At 38.4% G+C, this 17,332-nt stretch overlaps 1 non-coding gene across 1 annotated transcript; it reads left to right on the forward strand.

Annotated features, from left to right (window-relative positions):
• Positions 1-15,197: 15,197 nt before the first annotated feature.
• On the forward strand, positions 15,198-15,361 carry LOC126021520 (U1 spliceosomal RNA). Its single transcript, XR_007500031.1, has one exon. It is a non-coding gene; the product is annotated as a U1 spliceosomal RNA (small nuclear RNA).
• Positions 15,362-17,332: the final 1,971 nt, after the last annotated feature.

Here is a 17,332-nt window from a genome sequence, read left to right on the forward strand (position 1 = left end):
AACCCAGAAATGAAATCAACTCAGAAAACAGCAAGCCTAGGGCTAGAGAGAGAGTGTGAGTCTGGAAAGCCAGGCCTGCCTGTGGCCATCTAGGTCAGAGTAGGGGGGGAACCCAGTGGGGGACCTGCAGAATATCACTAGCACCTGCTTCTGTAGACTGTGGTCCAAATGCATAAGACTGGGAAGAATTGGCCCTCGCAATTGGTTGTGTGTTCTCTGAAAATCTAACTCAGGACATGGAGGAAAGAAAAAAGGCTTTGTTTCAGAGCAAGTGAGAATGCAGAAGACATGGAATGTGCCTAATTGTCCAGCGGGGACCCTGCCCCATATGTTCAGGGTACAGGCACACATTTTGAAAGCTACCCTGTAAAAACATGTGAGAAAGCTGCCAAAGTGGAGTTTCTCTCAAGTCAGATGCACTCAGAAAACTCTAGCTTCCAGACCTATTACACCCTCTTCAGTAAAATCTGAGTTGTGGGGTTGTGGCAAACATGTGGGCCCACATCTTTCTAAATACTGTCTACAGCCCCAGAGTTCAAACTTCAAAAGCAAAAGTGGTTGAGACCACCTCAGCCTCCCATGACTGTGTAGACAGGAAAAGGACATGGCCTGCATGAATATTATGTCATAATTTTCTGTTCTCCCTTTTGTTTTTTGGGGTTGTGCTTTGCTTTGCCAAACCCACTCTAGTGAATATGCCTGTGATGTGTATGTTATAATTGAACCATTCATTCTGGCGCAGCTATGAGGGACTTATCAAATAACTGTCAGATCAACTATCCTCATCAAATCACTTACTATGTGGATCAATACCCAAATATCAATGGCCATGTCTATCTAGAAAGTAACCTGATATTTAGGCTCTTTATTTAACATGTTAACAAAGCCAAATAAAGTGATTTTCAGAGAAGAAATTTTGTAACAGTTCTAAAATAATCCAATAATTGTTGGAAAGTGGAGAGAGAGAGAGAGAGAGAGAGAGAGAGAGAGAGAGAGAGAGAGAGTGTTTGTGTGTGTGTAAGGGGAGGGGGATGCAGAGAGATAGTCTAACAGGTAGGGCACTTGCTTTGCATGAGACCAACCCAGGTTCAATCCTCAGCACCACATATGTTCCCCCAGCGCTGCCAGGAGTGATCCCTGAGCACAAAACCAGGAGCAAGTCCTGAGCACAGCTGTGTGTGCCACCATACTCCAAAATAAAATAAAATAATTCTTGGATACTTTGAAATGTAAGAGTTTAGCAGTTCTTAGCAAGGTTTGACTTCCCCAAGAGAAGTGTAAATTGATGATAAATATAGTTCGAGTTATCATTTCCTCCTGGCTGTCTCTGACCTTATTGTGTACACTGGTGAGAGTTCTGCCCTGAGAAAAGCTATTGTGGACATTGAACCATTGTGTGGACAGGAATGTTTTCAGAGAGTTGATGTTTTATGTTAGAAGAGGAATCTTGGAGCTGGGGAGATAACCCAGAGATTAGGACAACTATATTGTGTGCATCTGATCTGGATTTAATCTCAGCACATCAAGGCCTAGGAACCCTTTCTGGGTGTAACTGTGGAGTCGCTTGAAGAGTACCAGCTTTATTAATTCCCAGCATTGCAGGATATGAGCAGTACCACATTCTGGGACTCTAGCACTGAGCAACTAACCTAGTTGGCTGAGTTTCAAAGAAAGTTTCCTGAGCATCACTTAAAAGCCCCACCCCACCTTGCAAAAAGAAAGATATTAATCAGTTGATTCCTGCTCCATGCTGAACCCAGATAGGACTAGATATGACTGAGAAAAATTGATATGGCAGAGATGGAGGTAAAGGAAAGATTATGGAATAGAGAGTGGAAGTCACAAAGGTAAGTAGTATATTGTTTTCCCAAGCCACTCCTGTTACCTGGCTGAGTAGAAGTGGGTCAAAGAGAAGTGAGACAGTTATTGATGATCAGAAATAGTTGGCCAGAAGGTGTGCTATTCCATTAGCTATTCATCCTGATTTTCTCTCTAGTTCTCCCTCTAAAACAAGCAGACTAATATAATATAATGGTTGTGTTCAAAGTTGAGTAAGATAAATCAGGATTCAAATGTTTTAAAAAGCATTTTATTTGTTAATTTTTATCATTTCCTCCTTCTCTATGCTTTGTTGTTGCTATCCTAAGGTGTAAAATGCCTTTCAGAGGTGTTGCTTAGATTTAGTTGTATTTTTAGGGATCAAAAAGAGCGTAGCTGTTGAGATTTCACTTGACATGTAGGGTGGTATGAGGGATAAAACTCTCAACCTTATGTCTCTATGGCAAGTGTTAGATGATTGTACTATGCCTGGGCTCTGGATTCAAATGTTTGACTCTATTATCTGGTAGTCAATATTATTGGAACAGGTTATTTCATCTGTTTATCACCATGATGATGATAAAAATGCTGTCTATCTCCAATTGAAGATAATGTCTGGAAAGTGTCTGGCACAAAGGAAGTATTCAGTAAATGTTAGTTGTTGCTGTGACATCTCCTCTTCCATCTTTCATTATTTATGCAGCACTTGTGATAACTAATGTGTATATATGTTATTGACAATGCACCATTCCCCTCTAGGTATCTCTAGGCTATATAAAGTGCTTAGACCATCACTTTGATCTTGTATGTGTTGACAATCAGCAGAAATTAATTCAAATACTATATTAGTCATTTATTTGAGGCATCAGGGTTCTGTCTAAGAAAGACCTTGAGCAAATGGAAAAAGACATATTCAACATCAATAAGTGTACTAAAATCTCCCCAAAGTGAAATCATATTTAAACCAAGTGGCATAGAATGTAAAACGCCTTGCAGAGGTCTCCCTTGGCAATTAGATGGAGATTTTAGTCTTTACATTTCAGGAGAAAAGCTGCAAGATACAAAACTTCTAAAGGGCCCCCAAAACTCACCCTAAAAATAAAATACCTGAAATGTCTTTGTGATAGGCTTCTTGGTGCACAAACTGGGATGTGGTACTTACATTTGCAGTTTCATCTATGTATTGTAGAATGCACTTTTCCAGTATTTACCCTACTGTGGGACATACACCTTGTTGGTTGTTTCAAATAAACAAAGAGAGAGAGAAGATCCTTGAATGATGTGAATATCACAATATATTTTGCTGAATTACCCAGTTCACTGTGATTTGTCTGTCATCTTCTGCCTTAGCATAAGAAGTTTTAGATTCATGATATCCTTTACTTACCTTGGAAAGTATACAGGGTAAGAAAGTAGCTCTGGCAATATTCATTTTAATGTAAGCAATTCTCCTCCCCCAAATCAAAAGTGATAATTTTGTGGCTCAGGAACATGAGGAGATTTAAAGCGATGTTTATGGAATGAATTAGCCTCTCCTTCCTCTTCTTTAGAGTTCTTCATTGTGAATATACTCAGGTTGTAATGGAGAGGTAATTTATGAGAAAGGCTCTCCCGTGTCCTTGATTCTGTATCCTAGAGGATTTATTATTTCATTTCTCCTTTGGGGCCAGATGACAAGCTGAAGAGCTGAAAGACAGTAGCTTCATCCCTTTCCATTTAAGCTCAATTATTTTTCAAAAATCACATGTTGCTTGTTTAGGTGAGTCTCAGCAGTGGGGGTTGGCGGGGTTCAGCTGGGGAGCTGAGATCAGAAGGGGTCCATCATAGCTCATTGTTCTAGATGCTGGCTGAGTGTGAGTGGATTTATTTATGATGACTTGAGTTTTACGTGTGTGAGGTCACCTTGTCTTGGACCTGATCCTGGAAAAACAATCACCTATTCCTTGTAAGTTGAGAAAATTGATGTGGAAGCAAGCCCTAAGTTCTCTTCTAGCTAGGAAATCCCAAGCTTCACAAATCTGCTGATTATCCAGTTATGAAACTATTCATTTGGAAATTTTTTTTTAATTTCAACCTATATTTGGCAAGTTGATTGTATCCACATCTCTTTGCTTGTCTTGTCAAATCATGAAAAGATAAGTGAGACATCCTATAAGAACCTGTTTAGACGCATGTGGCTATTTACAACTAAGCTTGTATTTCTATTATTCAGGCCCTATTTCAAATATTCTATAGCCATGTGGGACCAGTGGCAACTGTATAGGATGCACAGATAAAGCACATCATCACAGAAATTTCCACTGAATAATGCTGTAACTTGAAGAAAAATCATTTCCAAATAAGAGACTAGATTGATGTCCAAGACTGGCTACTCTCCCACGAGTCTTCATCCTAATCTTAGATTTATAATCTTATCTCCATAATCATGATCTTCAAAGCCAGTTCCATAAGCAAATAGTCACTATTTGCTAGCATTTAAGGCCTCCCAAAGTCTAACTTAAATATACTTTCTCCTCAAGCTTGTCACTCAGTTTTCTCCCTCACTTATGCCCACTTCTCTCTTTCTCCCACCCCTGCCAACTTCCTCCTCTCTCTGCTGATCCCTGGCATCTGGTAGTCTTATGTAATAACCCAGCAAGAGTTGGACAGGAGAAAATGTAACATTTTTTTTTTCATTCAACTGTGACATTGGGCAGAATATTGTTTGTATGGTTTTAGCATTTTTGCTTTGAGATCATTTTAGATTTCTAGATGAGTTACCAAAATAATAGAGTCTCGATATACTCCTCAGATAGCTGACACAACCAAAACACAATGATCAAAACTAAGAAGTCAATGTTAGTTTAATTCTATTCCCCAAAGCACAGACCTCATTTGGATTTCAATTTTTTTTTTTTGCACTTTTTTATTTTTGGCTACTGATGACCTCTTTTTGTCCTGGAATCTATCCAGAATTCCACATCACATTCAGTAAACAAGTCTCTTGATCTCCACCAATCCTTGATATTTACTGTCTTTCTTAGTCTTTCATCATTTAGGCACCTGTGAAAAGTGCTGGTTAGTTGTTTCATAGAATGTTCCTCAATGTTTCACTGGTGTTTTCTCAAGATTGGACCAAGGTGATGCTTTACTTGGGAAGGTTACTGCTGAAGTCATGAATACTCACAGAATGTCATGTCAGGAGGCAAAGAACCCTACACAATGTCACATGTAACATGTCAATCTCTTTAACAAGCAGATTCCATAGAGCAGGTTCATGTATTGTTCCTGTGGTCAGTGGTGTAAGTAGAGGAGACAGTCCCAAGAGACAGCAACTGCAGGGCAAGGGGTGGGGTGTCTTCCACAGATTAATTCTGCAGTGTATTTGGGGATGTTATTCCTCTTTCATCTTCCTAGAAATTTCATGAGATTCCTGGTATTGTTGTTAATGAATTTTCTGACTGCTTAAATCAACCACAGTGAGCTTCTGATGATTATAGCTAAGAATGCTCACAGATGGAGAAATTGGAACCAGAGGTGCTTATAGAAAACAGATCTCAAAGTAATGAGAAAAGTCTGGGATTGGCTTATTTAAGGCAGATGGCAGACAAAAAGCACAAGTAGGGATGTGACTCTGTCAGACCCTATAGCAGTGACAAAATGCTGTATCATAACCTGAATAAAGTGCTCATTCATGGCATGCTGCAGGGAAATCTGATTGATACTAAGCAAAGAAGGTCTTGAGAAATTATAAACCTAAAGGTGAGTATTCATGACTTCAGCAGTACACCTCGCAGTGCCAAAATAGATGAATCTTGATAGGGAAGAGGCAATTAAAAAGCACCAATAGATAGCTTCTTGGTTCAAATATCATCAAAACTTGGAGCTTGTGTAATTGTTAAAATATTATTTCTTGTAGCCATATGCCCAAGAAAGCCAGAAGCCAAACTCAAAATTGGACTCTGCAGGCTGATGAATAATTTTGCCAGTGGGATTCATAGCCTTATGGGGTTTTATATTTCAGAGTGCAAAATGTGGAATGGGGATTTATAGAGGAACCAGTAGATTCCAAATATAGTATCCTAGGGTTTCCCTGAGTCTTTTGTGATGGCTATGGAAATTCATCCTCATTTCTCTGACACAGTCATATATATCTTGCGGAAAAGTCCTAACTACTTCATTGGTGTGTCCCAAACTTTCAACACTGTGATTTCTATTGTTCCATAACTAGAGTCAAGCCCTAAGATATTTTGTATGTGTGCACACGTATGCGTGTGTGTGTGTGTGTGTGTGTGTGTGTGTGTGTGTGTGTGTGTGTGTGTGAAATCTTGTGGTGCTCAGAGCTTACTGCTGGCTCTGTGCTCAGGGCTCATTCATGGTAGTGGCCAGGAAATCATATACAGTGCTGAAGATCAAGCCAGGGTTGGTTACACGCAAAGAAATCACCCTAGCCATTGTACTATCTATACCTCAGGCGTGCTTGGATAGTCTAAAGGCATAAAACAAAATCTGAATAGAAGGGATTTACATAATAAAAGCATAACTCTAGAAAATATTCCTATGTATTCTGAACATTTTAGAGAGTAGTATATATTTGTTGCATTAAATTTAACTTTTTAAATTTTTTTAATTTAAATTTAATTTTTTTAATTTAACTTTTAAATTTTTCAAAGAGCATGAATTCATTGAGCTACCTCCAGTATCTGTAAACAATTTTAGTTGTTTGTTTAGTAGACTGAAGTTTATATTCATTGATAATCCCTGCTGAGTAAGACTGAACTATAAATTAGTTGATACATGCAGTTGAGAAATGCAGGAGAGTTGGAATTGAGAAAGGGAACATTGAGAGAATTATCGTAAGTGAATATATGAAACACATTACCTAGAACTTTATCATGTCTTCAAAGAGGGCCCCAGAAAATAATTCTTTCATCAAAGTACTGAGGGTTGTAAGGGTGAGGCAAAAGCCAAAGCTTTCATATGGCATTAAGATTGCCCTCAGTTGTAGGCTGGGGTGTTGGTGTTCTTTGGAAATACCCATACCTGGAGACTCAGAAGTTTATTCTTATTTATCTAAACTATAGTACCTCTTCATCTTTTTGCATTGGGACTCATGTCAAAGATTCACCTCTGGTGGGGGAGATATATATATGTGTGTGTGTGTGTGTGTGTGTGTGTGTGTGTGTGTGTGTGTGTGTATGTGTGTGTATAAGATATATATATATATATATATATATATATATATATATATATATATATATATATATAAAGAGAGAGAGAGATTTAGGGAAGTGATCTGGAAGTTTAAAGTTTTGAGTGAAATCCTCACCTAGGACTTTCATTAAAATCTAAAGTTCTTCCCTCTAATCACTAAATGTGTCCTTGCAACAATTAGGAGAAACCACACCTTGATTTTTCCCTTAGGAGAAAATCCTAAGAGATTTTTATCCCAAGAGAATCAGAAATAAGTTCTTTCACCAGAGGTAAAGGTGATACAGTATTTATATATATATATATAAATATAAATCTATAATATATAAAAATATATTATATAAATATATTATCCATTATATTTATTATATATTAAATTGATATATTATACTATTATATTATACAAATTAATATATTACAATGCTATATAAATATATATTATATTTTGATACAGTATTATTTTTTGTTTGTTTTTGGGTCACACTCAGCAGTGCTCAGGGGCTACTCCTGGCTCTAAACTCAGAAATAGCCCCCAGCAGGCTCGGGGGACCATATGGGATGCTGGGATTCGAACCACCGTCCTTCTGCATGCAAGGCAAACACCTTACCGCTGTGCTATCTCTTCGGCCCCTTGATACAGTATTATATATATAAATATATACTATATAAAATATATACTGCATATATTATCTATATGAGCATTCTTAGAAGCAATAGAAGTTGATTCTGGCTGATATAGATGATATATACATATATATAAATATGTATAATATATACAGTATATGTGAATACTATATCATCTTTACCTCTGGTGAAAGAACTTATTTCTTTTTTTTTTTTAGTGTTTCTTTTTTTTTTTTGGAGGGGGGTCACACCCGGTGGCGCTCATGGGTTACTCCTGACTCTGCACTCAGAAATTTCTCCTGGCAGGCACAGGGGACCATATAAGATCCCAGAATTCAAACCAATGTCTGTCTTGGATCGGCTGCATGTAAGGTAAATACCTACCACTGTGCTATCTCTCTGGCCCCTGAAAGAACTTATTTCTGATTGCCTTGCGATATATTTATCCCAATCAGAAGTGGTTATAGGCAACAGACACCAAGGTAATACTAAGGATAGATAGATTTTGGAGCACGAATGACAGTGGATTATCATGAAATTAATGAAGTGGTCACTTTAATTACCACCACTTTTTCAGAGAGGTGATCTTTATTTAAAAAAAATCATAAGTCCCTATTTATTTTTATACAAATAATGATATAAAAACTACTTCTCCTTCCCCTTCTGCTTATTATTTCTTGTTCCTCAACAATAGAGGACATTAGAGGTTGGGTTGTTGTTGTTCTTTGGAAATACCCATACCTGGAAGCTCTGAAATTTGTTCTTATTGTCTGAACTATAGTACCTCTTCATCTTCTTGCATTGGGACTCTTATATGTCAAAGTTTCACTAAACATTTCTTTTTCTCAAAAGACTTCACACTACCACAATGATAATATCACAATGATAATATCATAACAACATAATTTGGAGTAGAGATAGATCAGGTGCTACAGATGTGTTTTTAAGATATATAAACTAGGAGTCAAGGAGATAGTACAGGGCTTAAGGCACTTTCCTTGCACTTGGTTGACCCAGGTTCAAACACTGGTACTACATTTATTCTAATGAACACCGGAGAAATCTTTGAGCATAAAGATGGGGGCCAGCCCTGAGCACCTCCAGTTGTAACCTAAAAACAAAACCAAAATAAAAAGAACATAAAGCAAACTAAAAACAGCTATACAAGCTATAGATATCAGATAGACACCATGAAAACAAAGGTCACATTGTCAAAATTTGATGGAGGTCTCTCAGGTCACAGAAAGATAACTTCTTTAAACTGAGGAATTAACTTTTGAATTTTTGCAGTAAAAAAGACACACAATGATTAATGAAACTTGCAGGAACATATAGATGTTTGAATATACTGCTCCCCACTCTCCTTCTCCATGTACCAGATAACTTGAAAGCCTATGAGCTTCAAGTAGGGCCTGACTAGTCTCCAATTGGATGAGTCTCATTAAAAACAGCTCTTACACTTGAACCTTATGCCAGTGGACCCCCTGGTTCCAAAGTGTCTGCAGCAGATGAGAAAATGATACAGAATCTTTGCCAGGCTCCATACAGTTTCACAGCAGAGGCCTCAAGGTTTCAGAAGCAAAACCACAACTTCTTGGCAAGAATTATTTTTCTTTTGAGAAACAGGCACTGCTACTAGACTCTGATGGATGTTGAAAATCTAATCATAGAACACCAGGTGAACCTGAGCTGCACATCACGAAGTGGGTTTTATCTCATCCTCCTGCCCATAAATTCAGGTATTCCCATAAGTACCCATCATTCAGGCTGAACAGATCCTGAAGGCACAAGAAAATTGTCTGAGCAGATGGCTTACACTCCCAGTCTACATCCTCCTACTCTATTATGACCCTTGCCTCAACCCACACCTGGGCCTTCTGGAGAATTCTCTTCATCAGTTGAGTGAGAATGGAAAAAAAATGATCTGTGCATACATGGTTTTGCACAATATGCTGGTGCCAGTCAGAAACAGACTGTTAAGCAGTTATAGACGCAGGGGTGGTCTTGAAAGATGGTAGAGAAATCACTCCTGTTAACATAACTTTGGTTTTATTTATTTATTTTTGGACTCTCTTTTTTTTATCGCAAATGCTGTGTAGGCATAGTTAATTATTTGGATATAGGGCAAGGTGTTAATAAGGAGCAAGATTTAAAGATTACCAGACAAGTGGGAGAATGTGAATTGGCCTCTGAAATAGCACAGATTGTCCATGGAAATAGTCAGGACAAGTCTTCAATGTGGAGGAATTTGCTTTAAGAATATGGGCATGATCAGTGCATCACCATTGTCAGCTCACTCAGTAGATACATAAATAGGAGGGCATGAGAGATGGCAGGAAAGAGATGCCTGGTCTCTGAACTGGGCACTCCCTCAGCTGCCTCAGCACCCAGCTTGTCTATAGCAGTGACGAGCTTTAACTGTCGGTATGGTGCCATATGTAAGTCTCCTGGTAGCTGGCTAATTACATAGGATTATTTCCATAATTGAAAAGAGAACCATTTATCCTCAATGGAATAGACATTTATTCTGGACTTACTTGACTTGGCTTTACCATTTTTGATGCTTTTTTTACATCACCTTCATAGTTTTAATGAAAAACTATAAGCCATAATGGTACTCACATTCACAAAAAACTTCTTACTAACAGACTTACTTTTGAGTAAAAAAACAAATACTGTACTGATGTCCCTGAGATTCAACATTTTACCATGTTTCAGAAGTAGCTGTTCTTCCAGAAGAGCAGAATAACCTATTGAGACTGAACTGTAAAAATAGAAAATTTTTTTTTTAATTTTGAAGTTCAACCTAATGACCTTGGCAGTATACAAGCAGTTTGGCCTACAAACACAGTGAGTTCAGCTAGCCTAGCAATTGAAATGTGACACTCTTTCACATGTGAACAGGAAGGATATGGAAATTGTATGACCTGTGGTGCTCTCTTGCCACCATTTTGTTTTCTGACCCCACAATGCTGGACTTTGATTAGAGGTCTTAATAAACAAGGAAACAATGATGCGTCTAGGTTGTTCTACTAGGAGTTGAAGCTGGTACTTTCCTTTCACCTGGGCAATTCATAATCCTCCTAACTGGATAAAGAGGAAAAAACAGTGCTTGGTCTTAAGGACTTTATCTACTTACAAAGGGAAAATGGAATTGCTCTTCTACAAGGAACTAAGGAAAGACAAAATCCAGATTTCCTGTTTTTTTTTTTTCAGAACAGCAATATTCCTGAAACCTGGATTGTGAGCCTCTGGACAATCTTTCTCTTCCTGCTTAACTGAGCCAAATTGCTATTACTTCTAAACAAGAACATTGACACTTGGGGTTGTCTCATACTAAGAATGATAAAATGGAGGTGAGGAAATTACTCACCTGTAGGCTAATAGTTAAGGACAGTGTTCTTTTATATTTAATTTAATTTCTTTTAATTTAAACTCCATGGTTGCAAGGTTGTTCATACTGCAGGGTTTTTTTTTCCCCACAGATAAAGTTGTTCATACAATGTACAACAACCTTCACCAGTGCTCATTCCCACCATTAATGTCAACAGTTTCCCTCTCACCTTCACTCCTTCATCCCTCCCACCCACCTTCCCCCACCTGCCTCTGGCACAGGCATTTTACTTCTCTCTCTCTCTCTCTCTCTCTCTCTCTCTCTCTCTCTCTCTCTCTCTCTCTCTCTCTCTCTCCCTCTCTCTCTCTCTCTCTCTCTCCTTTGTTGACAATGTGGTTTGCATTGCTATTAAGGAGGGCTACCATGCATATCCCTTTCATAGTAGACCTTTCTCTACTCTAACTGCACTCTCCGCTCTTTGAAGGACAGAGCTCTTAATTATTTGCATCTTTCATCTCTCTTATTGTGGCATCTTGGTAAAAGTTACTTGCCATTTTCAACCTGTTTTCTCATTTATAAAATGGAGATGATTAGTATAGTTCTGATATAGGCTTTTGTGGACACTAAATGACATAATAATACACATAAAATGCATATTGTAAGGATCACTGTTAACTATCATGACAGACATGTTTTTCTGATGCAAGTCTCAAGGAAAATTATCTGAAATTACAGACTTAGTTATTATTTTGAATGCAGTACACATTTTGTTTATAAATCTGTCATTCTTGATGATCAGTTAGATTTTACCTGCATAAAGGTGAAAGAAAGAACATTTTGTGCTGAGCAATTACACTTGAGTGTTAATCCTTTTAGCTGTGTGTGCTGGAGGTGGTTTGGGTCCTCTTCTGTAATTTGAGAGATATGGACATTATTTCCTCCAGTGTTTCCCTAACTTCAGTGGTACAGGAAAAGATACAGGCTATACTTTTCCTGGGCCCTCAAAACTCTGGTGTACATTTTATTACTGAAATACTCAATAGATATTACATATACTCAATAGAAATTATTAATAGATAAACTAGAAATTTATTCAAATGTCAATTTCCCTAACATGGTATCTAATGACAGTTCCTTTCAAATATTTAAATGAAAGAATCAGAAATATAAAATCAACTAGTAAATTCTGAGAACGTTAGAAAACCACACAAATATAACAAGATATATGGAGCTCAAAAAAATGTTCCAAGTGAGTTTTATCCTAAAAATAGATAAAACTGACTTAGAGAAATTAACCCAACCTTTCTTATAAAATATGGCTAGAGCTGGGTAGTCTACTGACTATATTAAACAAATAGGTTGAGAAATGTAAAGAGTTAGTAATCCTTAAGAATTGAAAGAGGAATGAATAGCTGGGGGACAAGATAGCATTACTGTAAAGATTTATCCCTGCTGCTGAAATTTTTCTGAATTTTTATAAAAAAATTCCTAAAAATATCTTAGTGTTGATTAAACAAATAATTGTTTTTGTTTGTTTGTTTTTGGGTCACACCCAGCAGCTCTCAGGAGTTACTCCTGGCTCTACACTCAGAAATCGCTCCTAGCAGACTTGGGGGACCATATGGGAAACAGGGATTTGAACCATACTATCCTTCTGCATGCAAGGCAAATGCTCTACCTCCATGCTATCTCTCCAGCCCCAAATAATTCTTAAAAGAAAGATTTATCAAGGCATATTTATAAATTATAACTCTTTTTTATCTTCCTTGCAGGTCTATTGACATGCAGTAGAGATCATCAAATACATTGAAAATGTTATCCTCAGTAAGAGAGGAGGGTTGGGGCCCGGAGAGATAGCACAGCGGCGTTTGCCTTGCAAGCAGCCAATCCAGGACCAAAGGTGGTTGGTTCGAACCCCGGTGTCCCATATGGTCCCCAGTGCTTGCCAGGAGCTATTTCTGAGCAGACAGCCAGGAGTAACCCCTGAGCACCACTGGGTGTGGCTCAAAAACCAAAAAAAAAAAAAAAAAAAAAAAAGAGAGGAGGGTTGGAGAGTTGGGAGTCACACCCAGCTGAGTTCAGGACTTACTCCTGACTCTGTACTCAGGGATAAATCCTGGCAGGCTTCAGTAACTGGATGGATCAAACCTGGGTCTACTGGTAGCAAAGCAAGCATCCTACCAACTGTACCTTGACTCAGGCCCCAATAAGAGATGTCTTCATCAAGGAATTCCCTAATTTATAGACTAAAATTTTTATAAGGTTCTGAGGAAAAATATTTTCTAGAGAAATAAATTGGCAGTTTTTGCAAGTATACGATGAACTGCTGGAAGAAGAGAATCAGCAAAAAGCCATTAGAATTAATCAAGTGTCGCCAATCTATTAAAATCAATAGCAAAACTTTTTGTGTGTGTGCCAGAGAAAAATCAACAAGAGGAAGAGCCAGAGCAGTAGCGCAGTGGTAGGGTGTTTGCCTTGCAAGCGGCTGACCCAGGAAGAACCACGGTTTGACCCCCCCACCAGTCCCGGCGTCCCATATGGTCCCCCACGCCAGGAGCAATTTCTGAGCACAAAGCCAGGAGTAACCCCTGAACTAGTATAGAGAGCAGGTTTCTTGCCTTGCATGTAGCTGACCAGGGTTCAGTCTCCAGTATCATTCTGTCAAGAGTTACCCTTGAGTATTCTGGATGTGACCCAAAAACAAATTAAAAAATTTTTTTTTAAATTAAAAAAAAATTAAGTTTTAATGAAAAATAAAACTATTTGTATTAGGAATGGACATATAAAGTATTGGTTAATTGACCAAAGATCATAAAAGTTTCACTGGAAAATAAAACTAAATTTGATGAACATAGTTATTTTGAAAAAAAAATGGAGAGATATTCCATATTTTAAAGTCAATAACTTAATAAGTTAAATATATATGTATAATTTTAATCATGATTTCACTTTGAGAAAGGAAAAAAATTCAGTGATAAAAATAATTTTGAAAAACTAAAAAATATTCTAACTTGTATATGAAAGACTTAAACAATCTTTAAAATAATAAAGAGTTTTTTTTTCATACTAGACAAAACAATAACCATGAAGTCACAGTATGGAAAAAAAGTATTTGAACTATTCCAAATTAGTTAACAGAACAGTATACCAACACAAATACACAAAATTCATATATGACAAAGATCATACAAACTAATGAAAGTTTTTAGTAGCTGGTTCACTTTGTGGAGAAATATAATGTATTCTTATGTAATAATGTATACAAAAGTGATATTGAGACAATAAAAATGTGAATGTGAATTCACATTCACTTAAATGTGAATGGTAAAAAACAAATTCAAGAATATCTAGGTTAGGCTCTTCATGATATAAGTATGGAGCTTGGCCTTCTAAATAAAACAAGTTAATGAGAAAAAGGCAACCCGATAGTCAATGACAAATGTGCTGGCCAGGCAGTTTACAAAGATTAAATCAAAAAGACTAATAAACAATACAGTATGCTAAAATTAACTGGTAGTTAGAGAAATTAAAATAAACCTGTAGGCTATTTTATGGTGAATAACTTGATGCACAGTTTCAGAAGAGTGAGTTCAGTGTCTGCACACTTATACTGTCATTTCTGGGGGAAAATCCTAAGAAAATTTGCACTTCGCAACGTCCTTGATATTACTGAGGAGTAGAGGCCAGTCTGATACCCTTTACTGGGAAATATGTACCTAAATGGTTAATGTTATGCCATGCAGAGGTTGAATCAGGATTTTCAACATGTCCTTCTCCTTGTACATGCCTATAACATGTTATGACAAAAAGGGTTTTGCAAATATGATAAAATGTAGGGTTCTGAGCTGGGGCAATACTCCTGGCTTACCTGGGTGGATCAAGTGTGATCACAATAGACCTTAGAAGAGGGAAGCAAGGAGACAGAATCAGAGAAAGCGATGCAGTGATAAACACAGTTGGAAATGGTGCACTTTAAAAATGAAGGAAGGGCCATATCCAAGGAATATAAGCAACCGTGAGAACTGAGAAATGCGGAAGGAACAACAGTTTAAGAGTTTAACTCTCGGGGCCGGAGAGATAGTACAGCGGTAAGGTGTTTGCCTTGCATGTAGAAAGTCGGTGGTTCGAATCCCGACATCCCATGTGGTCCCCCGAGCCTGCCAGGAGTAATCCCTGAGCACTGCCGGGTGTGACCCCAAAAACAAAACAAAACAAAAAGAGTTTAACTTTCATACTTATCTGGCAGGGGAGATACCATGATCACGAAGGTGGTTTCCCCAGGGCGAGGCTTATCCATTGCACTCCGGATGTGCTGACCCCTGCGATTTCCCCAAATGTGGGAAACTCGACTGCATAATTTGTGGTAGTGGGGGACTGCGTTCCTGCTATCCCCTGGAAAAAAAAAAGAGTTTGACTCTCTAGATTTGAAAGCAAACTCTTTCATTTTCAGATGGGCAGAAGATTTGCTAAAGTAAACATACAAATGACAAATAAACATAAAAAGATCTTCAAGTTCATTATTCACTAGTAAAGCATTAATTAAACTGATAATGAAATATCACTGTATGCTTCTTTCTTTTAAAAGGACGGTAGTTAAAAAGTATTGGAGAGGGGCCAGAGAGATAGCAGAGTGGTAGGGCGTTTGCCTTGCATGCAGCCGATCCAGGATGGACAGTGGTTCGAATCCCGGTATCCCATATGTTCCCCCTAGCCTGCCAGGAGTGATTTCTGAGCACAGAGTCAGAAGTAACCCCTAAGCGCCTTTGGTGTGACCCCAAAAACAAAGAAACAAAGAAAAACCCAAAACAAATTGTTAGCCCATTCCCCATTCTTCCTTTGTAACCTTACCTGCTAGTAAGACCTGCCCATTTCTGAGAGGGGTCTTTAGGAGGTATCAATAGGTTTGCCTCAGGGGCAGGAAGAGGGATTTGGAGATTAATCGGAGGGGATTGGGAGGAGAGATGGAGAAACAGGAGAGCTGGCAGGATGGAGGTAGAAGAAACATGTTAAGATGAGAGGGCAGTGGAATAGGCTGCCTAAATGGTTAGCCTGCGTGGCTAGGGCCTTGAATAAAGCTGATGTCTCCTGACTGCAGTGGATGATTTCCTCGCCACTACCTGCCAGCTGGAGGGGATTGCAGATACGTGGCCTGGGCCAGCAAAGAAAGGCGCCTCCATCCATCCCATCCCATCACCATCCAGTGCCATCCAGGGCTGTTATTCAACAAAAAGTGTTGGAGAATATGTGGAGGAATAGAATATTCCTACATTTCCGGTAGGAAGATATTTGAACAATGCTAACTACCTTACACAATGAGTTTGGCAATGAAAATAAACTCTTGTAAAAAGTTCAATGTACACCTATCATATAATCTAGCATTCCTTTCATATACATTTATCCAAAAGAAGTAAAAGTGTATGTCTCCTTAAAAGGCTAATCCGGGCCGGAGAGATAGCATGGAGGTAAGGCGTTTGCCTCTCATGCAGGAGGTCATCGGTTCGAATCCCGGCGTCCCATATATGGTCCTCCCGTGCCTGCCAGGAGCAATTTCTGAGCCTGGAGCCAGGAATAACCCCTGAGCACTGCCGGGTGTGACCCAAAAACCACAAAAAAAAAAAAAAAAAAAAAGGCTAATCCATGGCTATTCATGATGACTTGTATTAGTCAGAAAATGGAAATAACCCAAATGCCCATAAGTACTCATATACATTAAAAAATGAGTGTATATCTATGCAATGGAAAATTACTGTACCAAAAAACAAATGACTCTCCAAAATGAAAAAAAATATGGTATATGCTGGGAAAGATGTCAAAAAAGAGTACCAACTACATGGTTTCATTTACATAAAATTCTAGAGAAAATCAAACTGCTGTGATGGAAAATCCAAAGATAAGAATGTGAAGAGGGACTAGAGAGGGTTACAGAGAAGCAAGAGGAACTCCAGAGTGTGCTAATAGTGTTGATGGTGATTGTGTGTGCATGGATGCTCAGACTTACCTCAACATGCTCAGCAAACCTCAATAAAGCTGTTTTATTTTATTTTTATTGATTTATTTTGGTTTTTTGAGCCACACCCTTTTGATGCTTAGGGGTTACTCCTGGCTAAGCACTCAGAAATTGCCCCTGGCTTGGGGGGACCATATGGGACACTGGGTATTTTTATTTTTTTAATAATGCTGTTTTTTTTTTTTTTGATTTTTGGGCCACACCCTGTGATGCTCAGGGGTTACTCCTGGCTATGCGCTCAGAAGTTGCTCCTGGCTTCTTGGGGGACCATATGGGACACCGGGGGATCGAACCGTGGTCTGTCCTAGGCTAGCGCAGGCACCTTACCTCCAGCGCCACCGCCCGGCCCCAATAATGCT

The sequence above is a fragment of the Suncus etruscus genome, chromosome 10 (assembly GCF_024139225.1).
Source record: "Suncus etruscus isolate mSunEtr1 chromosome 10, mSunEtr1.pri.cur, whole genome shotgun sequence".
NCBI lineage: Eukaryota > Metazoa > Chordata > Mammalia > Eulipotyphla > Soricidae > Suncus > Suncus etruscus.